At 36.3% G+C, this 20771-nt stretch overlaps 1 long non-coding RNA gene across 1 annotated transcript; it reads right to left on the reverse strand.

Annotated features, from left to right (window-relative positions):
• Nucleotides 1-15134: 15134 nt before the first annotated feature.
• On the reverse strand, nt 15135-18747 carry LOC126818861 (uncharacterized). Its single transcript, XR_007679377.2, has 6 exons — nt 18583-18747; nt 18116-18235; nt 17356-17515; nt 16453-16655; nt 15931-16114; nt 15135-15271 (listed from the first exon to the last, which is right to left on the reverse strand). It is a non-coding gene; the product is annotated as an uncharacterized LOC126818861 (long non-coding RNA).
• Nucleotides 18748-20771: the final 2024 nt, after the last annotated feature.

Raw genomic sequence — 20771 nt, forward strand, 5'->3', positions numbered from 1 at the left:
TTTGTCGGGATGAGCCCACATTGAGTTTTTGACGACACCGAGCTGGGCTTTGGCAACCGATCGCATATCCGTATGACCTGGATGGTATCCATTTATCCCATGAAGTGGGCAACCCCTTGTTTTTATCCAGTATACGGGATGCTATCTTACGCCATATCCGTTGGTACTGCATGGTAGGTCAAATATTTATCTAAAAAATTTCACGGGGGCCATCTTCTGACAAACAGTTGCTTACAGTTACTGATAAGGGGCTTTGGCCCTTGGTGCTATTTTGTAAAAAGAAGAGTTGCATGCAGTGATTAACAGGTGGCCTGAATGCTATCTTGATATACAAAAGTTGCATGCAGTGATTGTTAAGAACTGAATTTTACTTGAAATAATGTAGTTTGTAAATTGTATTTTCGTTTTGTTTTATTTTTGTATTTCGTTTCGTTTTATTTTGTTCATTCCGAATTTTGTATGTAACCCTGTGTGTGTAACTTTTTTTGTGTGTTCTGTTCTGTTAAGTTTTATACATGTACATCGACATCGCCCGCCAATAAATACATCGAAATAAACAAGACATTAATGTGCTTGTCAACATGTTTAGTTCTTATCAACATGTTTATGGTAGCAGAGCGTGGTTCTGTCGGTGAGTGATAGGCTGTTAGAATGAGGGCCTTTCATGATAATTGTACAGTGATGTTTGAACTGAAACGCTAGTCAACAAAGTCACATCGGTTGGCCTGGCGCCATGTCGGAAACTTGGGACACTAATCAACCTGATGCTGAAAAGGAAAGAGCAGAACATTCGGATGATGTTTCGGCACATCAGACTGAAGATGATAGACTAAAAAGCTTACTGAAAAGGAAACGCCTGTTGAAAGCCCGGCTAACAAAAGCACGACTCGAATTAACTGCAAAGTTATGTGCGACAAGTGAGGAAAACGAAAGTAGCATCCGTCACGCGGTCAGTCAGATCTTGAAGAATCAAGAAGAGGTAATTGACATTTTGCTTTCATTGTGTGACATCGACAGTGAGAAATACGAATCTGAACTTGACTCTGTGCAGAATGACGCAGCCTTTATTGGGATTTTGGCCAAGGCAACTGATTTTCTATGTGTGTTGTCAAAAAATAAAATTTGTGAAAGGGACGTAACTCCTAAGGACAGGGATCAGCCTACAATTAATCAATTCCGCCTAAAAGTGGTAGCGAAAGTGGTGGTCCACAAGCAGTGAATACTGAAGCATATCAGATTGACAGAGATCTGTTCCAGCTATTACAGCGTGTCACAATTCCAAAATTTAATGGCAACAAAAAGGAATATCAACTTTTCAAAGATGCATTTACACAGTGCATTGATAAAGCCAAATGCTCGGATGGGTACAAAATGCTCCAACTGAGACAATATCTTGAGGGAGACGCCCTGAAGGCAATCGAAGGCTTTCCAGCATCGACAGTTGGATACGAATCGGCTAAAAACAGACTAGGAGAAAAGTTTGGAGGACACAGGAGACAAATTCTTCTGCATCTTGATTCAATTCGTCATTCGAAACCTGTATTATTTCAAGACATAAAAAGTGTTGAAGCCTTTAGCGACAAGTTGGAGTTGGCTATTATTTCACTAAAAAATTCAGGCCGAACTGAAGAGTTTGATGAAAACTCAATGTGTTATAGTATTGCAAAGTCTAAAATATCGCCTGTCAATATCGCACACTACAAACGCTGGGCTGCAGCTACAACAAACTCTGAGAATTTACAAAGTTTATATAAGTGGCTTTCTACTGAGTTGCGTTATCGTGTCGAGGCGCATGAAGAATTTGAGGGTTTCGTAAATGTGAAGTCTTTTAACTATTATAAGCCAAAATACTCATCGAACAATTCACGGACTTACACAACCTTTGACAAATCCAAGTTACCTTCTCCTAATCAAAGCCCTTTGTGTTTAAAGTGTGGTTATTTTCATGAGCTTCAAAACTGTTCATCGTTCCAATCTATGCCACTCATCTCACGATGGGATTGCGCGAAAGAAAAACAGTTGTGTTATCGTTGTCTGAGTAACTCACATTTTGGTTCTAAGTGTTCAAACTCTCATCGCTGTGGCATTGATGGATGCCCTCAGATACATAATTGTCTTCTTCACGGAGAGGGATCTGCTCTTGGACCGTAAACTCATGTTTGGAATGGGTCGCAGAATCGTGGTGCCCCTTCGTCAGCGACTGCACCACCCACAAGTACACGTGCTCACACAACAAATAAACTTAATGGCGATTTTGTGGCCATGCGGGTCTCACCTGTTATACTAGTAAACGGTAATAAGTATATACAGGTAAATGCTTTAATAGACGAGTGTTCAACAGACAGTTATGTTGATGAAAGTGTTGCTGCAGAGTTAGGTGTAACTGGACCTATAACTTCCTTAAGCATAGGCGTCTTAGGCGGTACAACCAAGCCTTTGAACACTACTAGGGTAAAGCTTGTTATGCAAAGCGCTGATGGAAGTAATACTTTTGATTTTAATGCATTTACTGTCGGTCGCAGTAATCGTGTAGACTTATTGATAGGCCTTAACGTTCCAGGTGTCCATCGCTGTGTTACGGAAATCTATGGTGGGCCAGGCGAGCCAGTTGACCGTTTAACACCCCTCGGCTGGACATGTATTGGGCCATGTGATCCATTAATTAGCCACACTCAGAATCATTTCGTTAGAGCATTTTTTACGCTGAACCAGAATAATACTAACTCACTTATTCGTCGAATGTGGGAACTTGACTTTATGGGAGTTTCATCGTCCCAAAAGCAAAGTTTATCCATGTCAGATATTGAGATAGACAGAAAAGTTCGTTCATCATTAGAATTCTATGAACCTAGCTTGGACAATAATTTTGATCTTGCAAAATCGAGATTATTGACCCTCGAAAAGTCACTAGCCAAACGACCATCAGTTGCGTCTTCTTATTGTGCAACTATTAGAGATCATATCGATAAATCGTATATAAAAGAAGTGCTACCTCCAGAGAGACATTCAGAAAACATATGGTATCTTCCACACTTCCCAGTAGTTCGACCCGATAAGAACACAACTAAAGTATGCCTCGTAATGGACGCAGCTGCAAAATTTCGAGAAAAGTCATTGAATGATTGCATATTTCAGGGCCCTAAATTGCAAAGGGAGCTAATTGATGTTTTGATAAGGTTTCGTAGTTCACCCATAGTTCTTGTGGCTGACATCACAGAAATGTTTTTACAGGTGGAATTGAGATCGCAAGATTGTAGATACCATAGATTCTTGTGGCGTGATATGAATATGGACTCACCCATACGAGAGTATGAATATCAACGTTTGGTGTTTGGAAACACGGCATCCCCCTATTTGTCACAGACTGTTTTACGTGAGCATGCGAATAGAAACAAAGGACAGTTTCCGCTCGGTTTTGACGTTGTATTAAATTCGATGTATGTTGACGACCTATTCGACAGTGTGGACACCTTGTCGGCCGGAATAAAGCTACGACATGAAATTTCTGACTTATTATTGAGTGGTGGATTTGAAATTCGCAAGTGGTTGACAAATGAACCGCATTTATTGGAAGATATTCCCATTAAGGATAGACTTTCTAGTCTTACGCTTCAAGATGAAGAACTGCCTTCCACAAAAACTTTAGGCATTCTATGGAATGCAAGTGAGGACACTTTTGCCTTTAACATCGAACCTCCCAATGATTCAATACTTACAAAACGCTTTGTGGTTAGCAAGACAGCAACCTTGTTTGATCCCTTGAACCTTCTCGCTCCATTCATAATCCGCGCCAAAATTGGCATCCAGTCGTCTTGGATTCTGGGAACGGATTGGGACGACGTACTCCCAGACAATTTAGCAAGAAAATGGGCTAATTGGTTTTCGGAACTTGATCAGCTGTGTTCAATAAGTGTTCGTAGATGTTTAGTTTTAGATAAATCTCCAATTGATTGTAAAACATTACACAAATTCGTTGATGCCTCGGAGAAGGCTTATGCGGCTGCTTGCTACCTTCATTGTACTTAAAAAGATGGAACTGTATCAGTTAATTTGATAGCAGCCAAAACTAGAGTTGTGCCTCTGAAAACTATATCTATTCCAAAGTTAGAACTCTGTGGTGCAGTTCTTGGTCTTCGATTGACACAAACTATTCGCAGTGTTTTGAATATTTCACCTTGTCAAAAAACTTACTATTCAGACAGTCAGAACATTTTGTTTTGGATCCGGGGCAAATGAAGAACATACAAACCCTTTGTGTCACATCGAGTGGGAGAAATACATGAATTGTCAGATCCTGAAAACTGGCGTTACGTTCCAAGTAAATTAAATAGCAGGGTTGTCTGCCTCAGAACTCAATCACAGCAGTCTATGGTGGCACGGACCAGATTTCTTACATGAGGATCGATTAAACTGGCCTGTGAATCGCAATTTTAACCCAAAAGAGGCCTGTGAAGAAATTCGTCAGAATGTCAGTACCGATGCCTTCATTACAGTTGCACAGGACATCGATCTCGGGAGACTAAGTCCAGATAGATATTCAAAATGGTTACGTTTTATTAGAGTTACTGCTTGGGTTTATCGTTTTGTTCGGAAATGTCAAAATAAAGATAAAGTTACCAGCAACTTTCTTACATCAGAGGAAATTTCACGTTCTGAAAATGTGTGGTTTCGATTCGCTCAAGGAGAAGTGTTTCGTGATGAGATTCGTGATTTAAATAAAATCAACCTATAAATAGTAATTCGAAATTATCCAGTCTTAGTCCATTCCTGGATAATGAAGATGTATTACGCATTCAAGGAAGATTAGAGAAGGCTGACAACTTAAGTTACAGTGCACGGTTCCCTGTGATCTTGCCATCAAAACATCAAGTTACTAAATTAGTCATAGCACATGCTCACGAGCTTTCAAATCATAATTTGGGTGTGTCACATACTCTTTCAGATCTGAGATCTCAATTTTGGATATTACGTGCTAGAGAATCTGTGAAAAGTGTCATAGCCAAATGTTGTGAATGTATTCGACGCCGAAAGCGCCCAGCTAAGCAAATGATGGCACCATTGCCTAAGATGAGGTTGGGAGTGCCCCTTCGTGCTTTCGCCAGGGTTGGTGTTGATTTTGGTGGACCATATTTGACCAAGCAAGGCTGTGGTCGTGTTCACACTAAACGATATTTATGCTTGTTTACATGTCTCGCCACTCGTGCTGTCCATTTGGAGATGGCATGGAGTATGGATACTAATAGTTTTTTATCTGCCCTTGACAGATTCGTGAGCCGTCGACCAAAGCCTATTCAGATTCTATGGATACTGATAGTTTTTTATCTGCCCTTGACAGATTCGTGAGCCGTCGATCAAAGCCTATTCAGATTCTATCGGACAACGGATTGAACTTTGTGAGTGCTAATCGGGAACTTAAAGACTTGCTCTCAGCTCTAGATGAAGAGAAAATAGGTAACCATTTATCAAACCAAGGAATTGTTTGGAAATTTAACCCTCTCTTATTTCCACATTTGGCGGAGTTTTTGAATCCCTCATCAAATCTGCAAAACGTGCTATGAATGTGATACTAGGTAATGCAGACATAACTGATGAAGAATTATTAACCGCTATAGTGGGTGCTGAAGGACTTATGAATAGTCGTCCATTGTGCTATATAGGAGATAGTTGTCACGATGATCCTGTTCTAACCCCAAATCACTTCCTTGTTGGACAACTAGGTGGTTCGCTTGCACCTGAATCAATTGACGAACTCCCTTTTAATCCACGAAGGAGATGGCGTCGTGTACAAGACTTATTGAAACACTTTTGGCAAAGGTGGTTACGCGAATTCCTGCCTACCCTGAACAATCAAAATAAATGGAACAATACTTCGAAAAACTTAGAAATCGATGATGTCGTATTAGTGATCGATCCCCATTCGCCTCGTGGAAAGTGGCCTTTAGGGCGAATTGTTAAGACCTTTCCTGGTAGTAATGGACTGGTTCGTGTCGTAGAGGTCAAAGTTGGTGACACTATTTATAAACGGTCCATTCATGGATTGTGTCCCCTTGAGGCATAATTTTGAGACTACATGTCACTGGACATTCACAAACTGTGTGATCGGTGAAATTTTATGTTTAATTAAATACTTTAATAGTCATATGTGTGAGATCGTGATACTTGATTGATATTGTTATAATGTACACATCGACACCGTCTTTACATCGACATCGAAATCATTTGTTTTATTATATGAACATAGTCAAATTGTTTTGTACATCGCTTCAATTGTATTGACATCGTAGGCCTACTTAAACATCGTTTGAACATCGCATGAGTATAATTCTTTTTAACATCGTAAAGCCAACATTGTTAGTATTTGATATTGATGTTTCTTTTTAGGGCACATCAAGTAGAGGGATGTGTTAAGAACCGAATTTTACTTGAAATAATGTAGTTTGTATTTTCGTTTCGTTTTATTTTTGTATTTCGTTTCGTTTTATTTTGTTCATTCCGAATTTTGTATGTAACCCTGTGTGTGTGTAACTTTTTTTGTGTGTTCTGTTCTGTTCTGTTAAGTTTTATACATGTACATCGACATCGCCCGCCAATAAATACATCGAAATAAACAAGACATTAATGTGCTTATCAATATGTTTAGTTCTTATCAGTGATTAAGAAGTGGCCTTGGTGTTACTTTGATATACAAAAGTTGCATGCAGCGATTAAGAAGTGGCTTTGGTGCTATTTTGATATACAAAAGGTTGCATGCAGTGGGTAAAAGTGGCTTTTAGTGCTATCTTTATGATCAAAACATATCTTTGGTGCTATTTTAGTGTACAAAAGGTGCATGCAATGATTAAAAAGTGGCTTTGGGCTATCTTTATTTTTAAAAAAAAAAAAAAAAAAAATTGCATGCAGTTATTGGAAAGTGGCATTAGTGCTATCCTTTACCCAACTGACAATCTGTGTTTCCTCTGCAGTAATAATTTATATTGGTGTTCCATACTTTAATTTTAGAATAATGCCGAAACGACGAGTAATGCAAAATGAATCCAGTGACAGTGATGAGGCCCCTGTTATGTGACCGGCGGAAGATCGTTTGACGGACATACCGATCCGTAAGATGATGGATAGGGGTCTGGTTTTTAGCCAAAATCAGCTGCTTAAACCTAAAAGGCCAAAAAACGCAACTCCATCTGTAGCAGTCTCAATGGAAACAACATCAATGCAATCGCCACCAGTCGCAAATGAAATTCCAGCCTCACCACCAGCCTCATCTCCAGCTATCCCAGTAACTGCTACAGCTACTTTGAATATGCCGCCGATATGTAGTACGTCGACAGCATCAACTGCAGCAAACCAATCTGTGTTGAATCTAAAAGCAGCACAACTGCTGCAACATCCAGGTATGGGTCATACTACCCAACCAGTAAACACTTCCTTTATGAATAGTATCGTGCAGCCATGCAGTGGACATGTCCATATCCAGACATGTTTCAGACAAAATCAAACAAGATATCTGGTCTGACAAATTTGTCGAATTTTCATTATTATTACCTAGTGGGAATGGGCCAACTCAGTTAGCGATCAATATTTCTGAATTGGGGGAGGACCCAATTTTTAAACTCTCATCTACCCCTAAACCCGCTAAAGAATTAAGTTTTGATCAATGGCGGCGTGCATTTACGATTTTCATGGATATTTTGATCCAACGCACGCCTAATTTGGCTTCTGGATTACTGACATATAGCTCTTACTGAGTTGGCTCAGACTTATGGCTCTCAAGCTTTTAATTATTACGACTCTCAATTTCGGTTGTTACGCCAATACCAATTGCTACCATGGGACCATATTCATGCTGAGCTTTGGCTTCGGGCCACAATTTTGTATGGGGCTCACATCAATAATTCATTACATAGATCTTCCCGTATGGCATACCCTCCTGCATCTACATCCAAATGGGTTTGCTGGGCTTTTAACTCTCAGCAGGGTTGTTATCGCCCAAATTGTAACTTTTCACATATTTGTTCTAAGTGTGGCTTTAACCATTCAGTTGTCCAGTGTTTTGCTAAAAATCGCAGGAATCAACCTTACAATACTCAAAATTCGCCAATCTGTCCCAGTTTGCCCTCGTCCAAGATGTTAACGGATAATCCTGCCCTTTCCACCTCAAAAATGTCTATACCACAACCTGTCACAAGTAGCCCACCCCAGTCAATTTCAATTCCTCCACCCCCGGCAGGTGTTAGGTCACAGTCCCGGTATTCATTTCGGACTACTAGTGGAGGCAACAAACGTAATTTCAACACCAGTAATCCCAAGTAGGTTGTGGGAGATATAGGAGGGTTATAATATTGATAAACGCAAATTTTTAGTCACTGGATTTACTGAAGGTTTTCATATTCCATTTATGGGTCAAAGAGTATTTTCTGTAGCTCGTAACCATACCTCTTGTTTTAGTCATATGGAGATGTTAATGAAAAAGATCAATAATGAGTTGGCACATGGTCGTGTTATGGGTCCGTTTGCACTCCCTCCCTTCCAAACTTTGCATTGTTTACCTTTGGGTGTGATACCCAAGCAGGAGCCGGGTGCGTTTCGCTTAATTCATGATTTATCTTTTCCATCCAATAACTCTATTAACTCAGGCATACCCGAACCTTTCACTAAAGTACAATATGAGTCCATAGATCAAGTCATTCAGATTGTAAAATCCAAAGGTAGAGGCGCGTTAATGGCTAAGGCTGATATTGAGGATGCATATCGATTATTGCCAATCCACCCAAATGATTATGAGTTGTTGGGATTTACGGTTCAATTAGGTGAAGAGTTGTTATATTTTGCCGATAAGTGTTTGCCAATGGGTATTAGCATGAGTTGCCAAACCTTTGTTAGAAAATCATAAGTTATTAATTTTTACGGATAATGAATGCGTTGTATATGTTATTAATAAATCCACCTCCAAATGCCCAGCAATTATGACTCTAATCCGTCGCTTAGTGTTAGCATCAATTAAATTTGATGTTTTGATACGCGCAAAACAAATACCAGGCAAATCTAATCTTGTTGCTGATTGCTTATCTCGATTCCTCTTTCAGGAAGCAAGAGAGTGGGCGCCATGTTTGGATCCTACTCCTCAGATGTTACAACCAGAACTTTTGAAGATCTGAGTTCATCAGCTTATATGTTAATTGGGCAAGCGTTATCGCCAAGCTCACGGTCATCATATTTAAGAGATTGGGTCAGATTTACCGATTTTTGTACTTCGTTTTCGTTAAATCCACAGTTTCCTATTCCGAATGTTGTCATTATTACCTTTTTGACTTTTCTCTTCGAGTCAGGTTTTGCCCCGAGCACCATCACTTCTCATGTGTCAGTTATTGCATTTGTTCAAAAATCCTTAGGTTATCCGGATACAATTAATTCATTTATGTTAAAAAATTTGTTAAAAGGGGTAAATAAGTTACATGTTCCATCTGAATCTAGATTACCAATTACGCATAGGATTTTAATTCAGTTATTGCAAGCAGTCCCTTTAGTGTTTAGGTTACTATCGCATCAAATTCTGTTGAAATCCGTCTTTGCTCTGGCCTTTGCAGGCTTTTTTCGTCTTGCCGAATTGGTACTAAAAACAGGTTTTGATAAGAACAAAATAGTACAAACCCAACATGTTCAATTTTCTTTTTATGATACCTTGTTGAAAGCAGTGGAAATATCATTGCATTTTTATAAGCACAAGTCTTCTACTACCCCAATTAAATTGGTTTTACAGTGCTCATGTCATATATCTACAATAAGCTGTGCGTCTTGCATACTTTTAGAATATTTCCGAAATTTTCCCCATGTTATGGGCCCCTTGTTTCAGTGGCCTGATGGTTCAACTGTATCGTATAATTTTTTAAATTCTAGATTGACTAAGTTGGTTCATTTTGTTGGGCTGGATAGTTCTCGCTATAAATTGCATTCTTTTCGTATTGGGGCTGCGACATCCGCTTTTCTGAATGGCCATACGGAGGATGCTATTCACAAGATAGGGCGGTGGAAAAGTAGTGTCGTACGCTCGTATATAAGATTACCTATTTTAAAACTTTAATCCACTCAGGGTCTCATTGGTATATCACATTTATCCTTTTCATTACATCTCCCAATTTTTACACATTAATTAATTATTTTTATATGTATTTTTAAAAATGTAATTGTGTTTTAGATATATCCTTATCATATTATCCATTTTACTTGTCAGTGTAGGCTGGTGTATTGTGGTTGCTTTGAAATATTAAAAAATGTATTTGTGTTTAGATATATCTTTTATCATATGATCCATTTTTTACTTGTCAGTGTAGGCTGGTTTATTATTGGTTGCTACAACATACTTTTAAAATTTTAAAAATATATTTGTGTCGATATATATCTTTGTCATATCCATTTTACTTGTCAGTGTAGGCTGGTTTATTATGGTCACTTCACCATATTTAAAAAATGTGTTTGTGTTTATATATATCATATTACCCATGTTACTTGTCAGTGTAGGCTGGTTATAGTAATTGCTTCAGCATATTTAAAAGATGTTGTCCTGTGTATATATATCATTATCATATCATCCATTTTACTTGTCAATATAAACTGGCTTATTGTGGTTGTCTTCAGCATATATAGAAGTGTAATTGTGTTTTAGATATATCTTTATCATATTATCTAGGTTTTTTGTTAGTGTAGGCTGGTGTATCGCGCTGGCGTTAACATATCCAGTAAAGTTGTTCTTTCAATCATTTACTATGTTACATTCTAAAATACAATAGTTGCTAGCAAATTATTTAGTTAGTTGTAGGTGCATGGCCATCGTTGTCGTTGACTGGTGTGTTCTTTGTTGGGCCAGATATCCCAGACTGTGATGGTCTCTGTTTGGCGCAGTTTGGGCCGATTATTTAGCCCAACAATTAGTTGATATGGGATTTATATTGTTATTAATGTAAACCCTTGTATATATGTTATTTTGAATTATTTTGTTAGTAGTGAAAACTCTTGTATATATGTTATTTTATAATTTTGACGTCATTTATATATTCAGTTAATAAATGACATTATTCACACCGATACGATGACTTATTGTAAATAATGTATTTTGTGTTTTATCCAATCATAATGTTTCCGTTAATTTACTGCGGGATTGTTATGATGTTAATGAGCTGATTGAGATTTCCCGCCGTTTTAATCATTGTTTCAATGCTCAGCCACCCACCTAGACGCTTACATATTTTGTTGTGAAGAATTGATAATTGAAGTGTATTTTACGATTTTCACCCTCCTCCACCCCATATTTTGATACCGTTACGGTACCTGAAAATAATAATAGACCTATCATACACGCAAAATCTTATTTTAATTCATGTGTTAAATGAACTGTTAATCTCACCAAAGTTATAATATACAAAACAGACTACTAATGTATCGATTATTCTTCAGTATAACACTTATCATGTGCATATGCCGCATGTGTTATGGATGTTTCGTCATGAAAGGAGTGCATTTACTACAATTTTCGTCGTCAGCAGCCTTAAAATCATAAATAAAAAAAATATTAAATGACAAAATAGCAAATAAATGGTGGAAATCGTCGGATCAAATTTTTACTATTCAACGACAAAACAGCAAATAAATGGCCTGGTTGCTATGGGATTTTGTTTTGGAACATACCAAATCTTTGACTTGCTTTTTCTCTAAACTTACTTTTGTGAGTTGGGTAGCTTCGAATGGACAGAGCTCAGTCAATTTTTGCCCGTTTCAAACAAACTACCCTTAGCAAAAAGTCCCATAGAATCCTACACTAAGAGATCTATAGAAATTCTATAGAGTTTTTTTTTGGGGGGGGGGGGGAGGCGTGTCCAGTTGAATTCTACAGTATTTTGTAGAAATTACTTTAGAATTAGCAAACTACAGAAATTCTGAAGAGTTTTTTGGGGTGTGTGTCCCATGACAATTCTATAGAAAAATTGTATAGTATTTACTACAAAATCAAGCAACAAAAATTCTTTACTTATCTACAGGAAATCGTCTAGAATTCTACAGGAAATCCTATAAATATCTGTAATATATCCTATAAATATCTACAATAAATCCCATACGATTCTACAGGAAATCCTGCAAATATCTACAGTAAACCCTATACAATTCAACAAAAAATTCTATAAATTTCTGCAGTACACCCTATAGATTTTACAGGAAATCCTATAAATATCGGTAGTAAAACCTACAAAGTTCTACAGGAAATCCTATAGATATATGAAGTATATCCTATATAATTCTACATGAAATCCTATAGATATATGTAGTAAACCGTATGGAAATCCTATATATATATGTAGTATATCCTATAGAATTCAACAGGAAATCCTATAGATATATGTAGTAAACCCTATAGAATTCAATAGGAAATCTTATAGATATATGTAGTATATCCTATATAATTCAACATGAAATCCTATAGATATATGTAGTATATCCTTTAGAATTCAATAGGAAATCCTATATATATCTGTAGTATATTCTATATAATTCTACATGAAACCCTATAGATATATGTAGTAAACCCTATAGAATTCAATAGGAAATCCTATAGATATATGTAGTATATCCTGTAGAATTTAATAGGAAATCCTATAGATATTTGTAGTAAATCCTATAGAATTCAATAGGAAATCCTGTAGATACGTGAAGTAAACCATATAGAATTATATAGGAAAGCCTATAAATATATGTAGTATATCCTATAGAATTCTACAGTGAATCCTATAGATATCAGTAGTGAAACCTATAGATATATGTAGTATATCCTATATAATTCTACAAGAAATCCTATAGATATTTGTAGGAAATCCTATACAGGGGCGTACATAACGATTTTGTTTGGGGGGGTGTTTAGCGAAAATGTGACCATACCCCCACTACGAGTGACGCAGTCAAGAACCGAGCACCACAGGTGCGAGTTTTGTAGGGGCCATGTGAAGTAGTGGATCTAGATAGGGGTGGGGGTGGGTTCCAAATCTAGGGCACCACCTCAGCCACAAACCCACCCCACAATGAATGTCAACAAAATACTGGCTATAACATTAAGCGTCCCGGTAGAACATAGATGGTATTGTATAATTATATAGTTGTTTGCCGATCGTTGTCTCGCTGGAAAGCAGTTTTATTTCAGTTGACATAAAGTTTATGTCATATAGATTGTGCCTATAACACTGAGCAACCTGAGAAAATTTTGAAAAATTGAGTCAATATCTTGGCATTTGAGGTCATTGCTGGGAGAAATTCTTGTGGACGAGGGGGCCAGAAATGTGAGTCAATTAGACAAAACCTCGAGATCTGCCCCCTGTCAATTCCGCCTGTTTTGCAAGAGTTGATAGAACTTTTGTATAGTCTGACGCCCCACGACCCACACACCAGTGCCAGTGGTACTACTAACATAAGTAGGCAGTTCAGTATAACCGTGAATATGATAGTGCTCAGACAGTATAAGACAACAGAGGAGTGGAAGAATGATGTTATAATGGAATCGAGAGCCGCAGGCGCGAAAAAATTTGAGATGTGTAACCGAGCTTTTAATCTTTGGGACTGGGCCTGACAATTTTAGTCAATGTCATGGCAAATGGATCCAAATTCTCGTTAACGAGAGGATAAGAAATGGGACAGAATCTTGAGGACTATCTGTCAATGTCGCCTGTTTTGTGAGAGTAGAACTAACAATTCTACAGTCTTTTGACCCACGACTCACTCACTAGTGGTACTACTAACTGAGCGATTCACTGTAACTGTGAATATGATAGTGATGAGATAGTAAAAGTCAGAGAAGGAGTTGAAGAATGATGGCATAATGGAATTGAGACCAACTATTTTTTTGCCATGGGGTGAAAAACATTTTTTTCAAACATGATAAGTCGACAAGGTTATTTTATACTAAAGTTTTGCTTGAGTAGAGTGACGTGTGCAGTAAGCATTTATTTTGATACCGACTGCTCATATCTTACGACCGACTGCACTGATTTTGCGACCGACTAGTATTTGGGATCTATTCTGGCATTATTTGTTTACCTCATTAATTCATTAAGACGGCAATGCATAATTTTGAGACCGACTGCAGTGACTGCACTTATTTTGAGACCGACTATTTTTCTCCCTGGGGGAAATTTTGTTCTTAGACCTACATACTCACAACAGAATAAGAGTGAAACACATTAAGTTGACAAGGTTATTTTATACTAAAGTTTTGCGTGAGTAGCGTGACGTGTGCAGTGAGCACTTATTTTGATACCCACTGCTCTTATTTTGCGACCGACTGTACTGATTTTGCGACTGCTCTTATTTTGCGACCGACTGCACTGATTTTGCGACCGACTATTTTTTTTCCCACACCCCCCCACATTTACACCCCTGATCCTATATATATATGTAGTATATCCTATAGAATTCTACAGGAAATCATATAGATATATGTAAGTAAATCCTATAGAATTCCACAAGAGACCCCACATATATCTATAGTATACCCTATTCCCACACCCCCCCACATTTACACCCCTGATCCTATATATATATGTAGTATATCCTATAGAATTCTACAGGAAATCATATAGATATATGTAAGTAAATCCTATAGAATTCCACAAGAGACCCCACATATATCTATAGTATACCCTATAGAAATACCTCCAAATATCTGTAGCATTGACTATGTAGGATTTGACCAAACATGTCCTTTATACATGTGGTCTTATCAACAAAAACTAAAATTCTTATAAATATCAGTAGTGACCAGAAGTAGGTGGATTATGAGATAATTGCTTGTGGCACGTCACATATATTATAAGATATAATGGTTTTTATTTTATAAAATTTATGATGGAGGTGGATGGTTTGAAACCGGGTGTGGGGCGTGTGATAATTTCGAACCTGCAGAAGAGGGGGGGGGGGTTAATGACAGATTGATACCAATGTCAAAAAAGTTTGGATGAGGGTCATAGTAAAATCAGAAGCATTATTTTCCGGATGATGTTGTAGCAAATTTAATGTCATTTCCAACCTTCATAAATTAATGATACACTGCGATTATTTCAAACGAAAATAAAAACCCAAGATAAATGTTAAATATTTTATTGCACCTCGTTGTTTGGTTTGATTTTCTTTTTTTTTGCAATTGTTTTAGATGCATTATTTGCATTATTCAGCTTCGCCCGAATATACCGTTTGGCTTCGGATTCTTTTTTGCATATTGTTGGAAATGTTGTTTGAAGCTGGGCTAGAAAACAAAACAAAAATATATTACATTTTATTCCTAACAGTAAAGCATGCTGTATATAATAAAATTCTTAAAATTGCAACATTAATGAATTATAGCACCGCTGGAATATTTGTCAACGACTAAAACAAATCATTGATAATATTGCCCAAACTTATTTCCAATCGCTGAATGAAATTTTTCCCCCTGCAAGTTTGATATTGGACGAGCAATACATTTCGAAAGGGGAGATGTATTTATCTTTCCGTGTTTGAAAGGGACGTGTCTTTTATATTACCAACCGAACAGTTATTTAATGTCCGTATAGCACAGAAGTATACATTAAAAAGATCTTTTTTTATTTAAATTTATACATCTAGTTGTGACAATTGAGAAATCGGGACCATGCGATTTTGTTGGTCGCAATTTAGTCACAAAATGTCTTATTTACGTCGCAATTTTGCCGCGCTCCCAGTGGCGCCTCGGAAGTTCGTGCAGTTCTTATTTATGTCAATATACGCCCATAGCATATATCAGTGCGACGTAATCTGTTAACTATGTGAACTTGCCAACTAAATGCAAAGAGAACTGTTCTCGACATGGTACCCAATCTCTACCTTGTGCACTACATCCGTCATTACTTATAGCTAATAGGATTAAAAATAAATGAACAGATTTACCTATAAGCATTGTCCCATGCAACTTATCCATCGGATCTTTTATCTCGTCAGTGGATTTGCTGCGCTTGAATCCTGTGATGGAATGTGTTGCCATATACTCATCGTCATATAAACCATGCATTATATCATTGATGAACTTTTGTGGATTCTCTTTTGAGCATTCGTTAAGCAGCTCTGCAGTTATCTAAAAACCAAAAACGAAATACCAGTATTGTTTTACATACACATAAATATTACTTTGCACAAAATGATTGGCTATTAACGGGTCTTTAACGCTTTGTTAAATTATCATTGAACACGCCCTATTGTGTTTTTTTTATGACACCAAAATAATATTGTTTTTCAACAAGCAAGTAAAAGACAACTACTTGATATAATATTACCAGTAAGTTGTTTCTTGGCAAAATGATATCAGGTTTTTAGTTCTGTCTATATAGTGAGTGGGAGACCCCACCCCCACCACCACGTTTACCCCCATTTCAAAATATCGGACAAAAGATCTATGCATCTGTGTAAACTTACAAAACTAGTGTTAGGTGATCTATTTTCACGATTAACAACCTCCTTTTCTGTATCGTAGGTAGTATCGACTTCCTTTAATGATATAAAAGATTCGTCCCCCTCTTCTTTCTTCTTCAGTTTAGAAATCAGGTTCTCCGTTTCTTGGACTAAGTCTGGTAATTTAGAAATCAGGTTTTCCGTTTCTTGAAGCAAGTCTGGTAATTCTTTTTTTTTTTCAAACAAAGAAAATGAAAGCAATATGTTAAAACAATTACATTGCTTATTGTTATTGTTCTTGCCATTTGTTATAGATCTGTATTTTTAATTTCGAATTAAGTTATTAAGTGTAAACCTAGTATAATGGAAAGTGTAGTGGGACCGCATGCACCAAGAAAATAAACATGCGGACATGAAAATGCGTTTGGTCTCGGAACCTGGCTTGGTTTGGTACCTCAAGTTTTTCTAATTGGAAAAAAGGTGACTTCACACTTGATATATCAATAATATACAATACAGTGCTCTGGAGATGTTATATATAAGACAGGAATAAAATCAGAAGAATCTTATGACATGTTTAAATAGGGGTTACCCTTTTGGAGCTTGATAATTGTTTATTTGACTAAACAATTAGGTGAGTTGATTCGATTATTTTTTCTTTTAAACTAAGATTTGGTGAAAGTGATAATTTCTTATGTATGCCATTCAGGAGTTTTAAATTTTCTAATATACGTTGAATGCCTCAAACTTTCTTTAAAGACATAATGTGTCAACTTTCATTCAAAGACAGTTCTCGAAATGAAACAATTGGAATTGCAGAAAATGGCAATTTAATTCACGCCAATTTATTTTTATGTTTTCTTTCTTTTATGAAAATGTACTAGGTTAAATCAAATTTATAGTAATACTATATTATACATTACTCACTTTTATTCAAAGCTATGATGGAAGTTAAATTTTTTATATTTTGTCTGTATAATTTAGCGTCTTGCTGCAGTTTCCAATTAGATTTTTTAAGAGTTGTGATATGAGTTCTTTCATCATCCGTGTCGGGTTCACTGCATGTCGTATGGTCACTGTCGGAATCCTATAAAATATATATATATATATACAGATATAGAGCTTTATCAACATATTACATGATCATCTTTCCTTGGATTTTACGGGGGGGTTGATGGCCGAATTGTTAGTACGTGCGCGCTGTATTATAAAGCCTGTCATTGAGTCAACTGGCGTGGTTTCGAATCCCCGGTTGTACGTGACAAGGAGTAGGGTCGCATGTCCAACCTCATGGGTTGTCTCTCTTGGATTTTACAGGCCATAACGCATAAATAATAAACATAAACGCGCTTGGTCGGCTATGTGCTACAAGCTATCTCAATGTCAGCACATTGAAGAAAAAATTCTATGTAACTTTTCCTTTTCAAGAAATCCAGGTAAAATATCAAGTTAATATACATGCAGAGTGCTTTATAACAGTCGATAGGGACAGAAACATTATATACGTGTGGAAAAATAGCAAGTGTGTTAAATATAAAGCCCTTATTTCTATAAAACAGAAATATAAGAGAGAATCAACATAAATGATGCGACCGGTTTGGGCGGTGCCGTCTGCTATAAGTGACCGTTTCCCCGATGCCCTGGTCATGATTACATCAATAGACTAAAATAATTTAACTAATCATACCTTGCTGTTTTCTAATGGACGCATCTGTAATGAATTTTCAATATTTCTCGCCCTCTTATACATATGTAAAATACTATTATTAGCTTTCTTGACAGAATCGATCTTTTTTTTTTTCAGGACCTGTAATATAATATTAAATAGTTCAGAACATATCGGTAGAAGTATTATTGAACTAATAATACAATAGCAGACTTATCACGACCCAACACATAGCATAATAAAATGGCCCAATCAATTGTAATAGTACACGTACCCTCGCACGGCACAGTTCATGGTGTTGAACACGTGTCTCAGAGAGATTCGTAAGCAATCGATTCCTGCTTGCAAGGATATTTATATATGTTCAGGATATATATATTATGGTGATTCAATGAGCAAATTTGGGTAACTAACTCCTTCTTATAGAATAGAAAAGAATTATAATTCTAAATTTATTGCGCCAAACAATTCTTTGAAAAAAAAAAGACCTTTCTGCTGTTATTACTATGTGCGGTATTCTCATCACTATTCTCACATTCTTCGTCACTGCTAGACAGTGTTTTTCTTTTCTTCTCCCTCAATCCTCTTCCTAATTTTGGACTTTTAAATACTTCTTCCAGATCCTTCCCATTAACAATTTCTTGAATCACAGTTCGTAAAGTAAGCTCCGAATCTACCAATAAAAGAAATATGCAAATCTGTACAATAATAATATATTATTGATCTACTTATATGTTTTATTTGGTTTTTTAAAAAATATATTTTAATAATGGATAAACTTGGTCCTAGATTAATCAGTGCCATTAGTTTAAAACTGAATCTATTTGCCAATAATTTATTTGAATATATAGGAAATTGATGTAGCATTGTTCTGTTAATTTAAATATGTGATCTTTTATATTCTGTTCTCTTAAAATAAACACGAAATATGACATCATTTTAGAATTTATTATTATTTATTTTTATATAAACAGAACTAAAATTTGAAAAGAAGTAGTGCGTTATCTGTTAAAACTTACCTCCAAAACATACTATTTTAGCTGGACAGCTTTCAACTTTGCCGTTTTTCTTCGATTTCAAACCATTTTGAGGCCAGTTGACTTTAATTTCTGTATCAAAGTTCCAGTCACTATTGTTTAATTGATTTAAATTATATTGTTCAGAAACAATATCTACCCATTCCACTAAACCCAGTTCATAAGTAGGTTCAACTTCTTTCACAAAGTAAAAAACTGCGTATTTAGACGACATCTTTCAGGAATAAAATGTATTTCTGCGTGTGTTGGCGCCAAAAGAAACACTGACAATTTTGTAAAGATATGGTGAATCTCGTGAGATTCGGTGCCTGTTAAAGTCATTAAAGTGTTGTGATAATAACCATTGACGTGTGTCACTGTAGTTCCTGATTGACCTCTATTACGAGGAAGGCGTGGTATGTTACCTAACAAATAGAATTAATAGCCTGCGCAAAATATGTCATAGAAAAGCGCAACACATCGTCTCTATAAAAAAAAGTTCATAAAAAAGAAGATCATTTTCGGAGAATTATGGCATTCTTCCCAAGACCAAGACGATGCAAAAGGTACTTAGTAGATACAACATTAGAAATCCCACATGAAACAAAGAGACGGCAGGAAAAAGCAAAAAAAGATGATGTTGATCCAATATTTCATAATGAACAAAATGATCTTTCGGTAAGTATATAGTAAAATACTTATTTACTATGATTATTTACTCTAATCATGATTTTATTAAAAAAAAATTGTTTAAAGTATTTTAGAGTAAATAATCATAGTCTTATTTTATATTAAAAGCAAAGCCAAGTAAGTCCATATTGTCGATTGTAGGTTCTTGTCAATTGTCAATCGATTAATATACTGCGTAGAACTATTTGGTTTGTTTCAAGTTTCGGCATGGTTTCCCTTTGCCAGTGGTGCAGGAAGGGGGTCATTCGGTTGGGATGAAAAACTGAGTTCCCGTGAATATACCGATGGTAGTTGGAATTCAAAATAAGTCGTAGCGCCAATGTTCATGCAAAATTTCCCTCGTAGCACGCTGCATGACGTATAAGCCTGTCTTCATTATAAACCAGTCCCTGCATAAACGCAGGACGTCAACCGCAATTTCATTTTAATTTTGTTTATAGTCTAATGCAATAGGGTGAAATTCAGAGTAACTCTACGCTATATAAACTGACCCTAATTCTCTCCAAAAGCTGTCGTTTATGCGAAAACCCGTTAAGAATTGGAAAACACATCAATTGGTTATTGTTTAGAATTGTTCGTTAACTCATTTTGTCCTTGATATTTAAAAAAAAACCAATAATGTCAGTGTTTTCCTTGAATCTTAATTCCTAAAGCTTTTTAATTAATTCTATAGTTTTCTTTTCCTATAGTTTTGCCATGAATTCTATAGTTTCCTATATACCACACTTTCCAATAGTTCTGCAAAGAATTCTACAGTTTTCAATGGAAATATGTGGTTCACTATTACGACACTGCTTATATTTTTAAATGAATTCCGTAGTTGTTGACTTAATAAGACATAGTTTTCTGTAAATTAACAGATATTTATTTCCATCTCTCAATAGACAATCCATGAAATTCTTTTCTAGAATAATTGTAGTTATAGCAATTCTTGTGTATTAGATGGGACCCATTTTATACTGCAGTATAAG

The sequence above is a fragment of the Patella vulgata genome, chromosome 4 (assembly GCF_932274485.2).
Source record: "Patella vulgata chromosome 4, xgPatVulg1.2, whole genome shotgun sequence".
In the NCBI taxonomy this organism is placed as follows: Eukaryota; Metazoa; Mollusca; class Gastropoda; family Patellidae; genus Patella; species Patella vulgata.